The following is a 2,532-nucleotide window of genomic DNA, read 5'->3' as shown; positions in this document are numbered from 1 at the left end:
ATGAGGATCTACTTTCTAGGCAAAAATTAAAAGGAATCACAGAGTAGGGAATTCTACATTTCACTACATACAAATTTAAAACTTTATCATGTATAATAAAAAACAAAGATAGGCTATTATTCTATATATTTTAGAAAACCCCCATATCTCTCCCAAAGTAAGACCTTTTAAAAATTTAAAATACATGAACATTCATAATAAAAATTCAAGCTTTAAGTCATTTTCTCCAATTCTAGAAAAAAAGGGTTGAGGTTATTATCTGCACTTCTGCTAAAGGCTGCTTACATAACTTTGTTTTCTCCATAATTCTGATACAAATTAGGATTTAGTTACAGGACTTTTACACATTCTTAATTTTCTATCCACGCTTGTTTTTCTAAATTCCTATTGGCCCTTTGGTTCAAATTTTTATTTTAAATACTATTTTAAGCAAGTGAAACCTAAAAAAGTAGGATAGACATTTTGAGCAATCACTGGAGTTTAAAATAAGTTTTTTTTTTTTTTAATGCACATGGAATTACCTTAATGATATTAAATGGCTTTACTATAAATAATCTTTTAAGAAACTTATATAAAAAGCTTTTAGGTAATTAAGGCCAAGTTTTGACACTTTTTCAATCAGAAAAGGTTTGTATTGAAGCTGACGACAGACTAAGGAGATTACTAGCTGATCCCCTGTGTTCTTCCTTCGCCGGGGCCCCACCCACAACCAGAAGAGGCTCTCGAGTCCACCCCTCACTGTGCTGGTGAGAAAACTAAAACTCAGGAGTTGCTTAACTATCAAAAGTATGGTTTGATTACAATAAAATCTCCAGAGGGCAATTTTTTACTTCAAGTGTTTATAAATTGTTAGCGTTAATATTAAAAATGTAGAAAGTTGGGCAGAAGCAAGATGACAAAGGGAACGCCATCATTTGGAAAGCATCGGAATATGACGCACACGCTTCGCTGCTGTAGCTCTAAAGCCTACCACCTTCAGAAGTCAATCTGCGGCTATGTGGCTATCCTGCCAAACGAAAGAGAAAGTATAGCGGGAGTGCTAAAGCTAAAAGACGAAATACCACCGGGACTGGTCGAATGCAGCACCTAAAATCTGGGTACAGCAGATTCAGGCATGGACTCCGTGAATGAGCAACACTTAAACCCAAAAGGGCAGCTGTTGCAGTATCCAGTTCATCTGAAGGATTTCAATGATTAGTCAAGCAATAAATGTTCTGGCTTTAAAAAACCAAGCAAAATAAAAATATAAAGTTATGAGGACTAAGGTACTAAATTATTCTTTCTAAAGAAAGAATTCATTCTAAAGAAAGTAACATTTAAAATTTTTTAAATATTAATTTTTTTCTATAACACATCATTGAAAAATATAATGGAAATACAGGAAAGTGCAAAAGATAAATACACAACAAATTGTGATGTAAACACTGATGAAAATACCATTAGGTCAAAAAATAGACAACAATATTGCCGACGTTGGGAAGACCACTCTGTGCCCCTTAGAATTGCAACCACTTCTCTATCTCCTTTCCCAGAGGTAAGCATTATCCTGGCTTGAATAATAGACTCCTTGCTTTGCATTAGAGTTTCAGCCATCTAATATGCATGCCTAAAATTATGCTTGTCTTTTCTTACTACTGATCTTAGAAAAACATTCAGCCTTTCCCCATTTGGTATTATGTTAGTTGTGTGTTTTTACAGATGCCCTTTATCACACTAAGGATGTTTCCTTAATGTTGAACTTCCTAAAATGATTTCTCTATGTTAATTGACATGATCGTAAGAGTTTTCATCTTTAGACTGTTAATATGGTGAATTACATTGATGGATTTTGAACCTTGAACCAGCTTTGCATTCCTGAGTCAAAGTTGACTTGGTCATGGTGTATTATTCTTTTTATATTTTGCTAGACTTAATTTGCTAATATTTTTGAGGATTTGTTTATGAGTGATACTGGTCTGTAGGCATTTCGTTATTGTACTGTCTTTGTCTGATTTTGGTGTCAGTGTAATGCGGGCCTCATAAAATGACTTGAGAAATGTTTTGCCCCTTTTTACTTGTTAGAAAGATTACATAGAATGCTTTTATTTCTTTAAATGTTTGGTAAAATTCTCCAGTGAAATTATCTAGGCCTGGAGACTTCTTGCAGAAGTTTTAAAACTATGAATTCAATTTCTTTAATAGTTATGAGATATCTGGTGACAATTGTGGTAACTTTTTTATTCCTCCAATTGGTAAATAATGTTTTCTCTTTTTCTTTTGGGGGAGTTAATATTAATAGACATTTATTAATTTTATAGATCTTTCCAAAGAGTCAGCTCTTTGTTTCATTGATTTTCTCTATTGTTTTCCTTGTTTGAATTTTATTGATTTCTGCCATTATCTTCCTTATTTTCTCCCTTTAACTTGCTTTGTGTTCATTTTGCTTTTTTTTTAGCTTCTTAAGGAGGAAGCTTAGATTATTGATAGAAGATCTTTCTTTTTGATATAAGCATTTAATGCTGTAATTTCCCTCTAACTAGGGTTTCCCTGATG

At 33.0% G+C, this 2,532-nt stretch overlaps 1 pseudogene; it reads left to right on the top strand.

Annotated features, from left to right (window-relative positions):
* Positions 1 to 892: 892 nt before the first annotated feature.
* LOC110124599 (large ribosomal subunit protein eL37 pseudogene) lies at positions 893 to 1,194 on the top strand (annotated as a pseudogene).
* Positions 1,195 to 2,532: the final 1,338 nt, after the last annotated feature.

The sequence above is a fragment of the Odocoileus virginianus genome, chromosome 24 (assembly GCF_023699985.2).
Source record: "Odocoileus virginianus isolate 20LAN1187 ecotype Illinois chromosome 24, Ovbor_1.2, whole genome shotgun sequence".
Lineage (NCBI taxonomy): Eukaryota > Metazoa > Chordata > Mammalia > Artiodactyla > Cervidae > Odocoileus > Odocoileus virginianus.
Note: the sequence above shows the minus strand (reverse complement) of the source record. Positions and strands in the feature narration are given on the sequence as shown.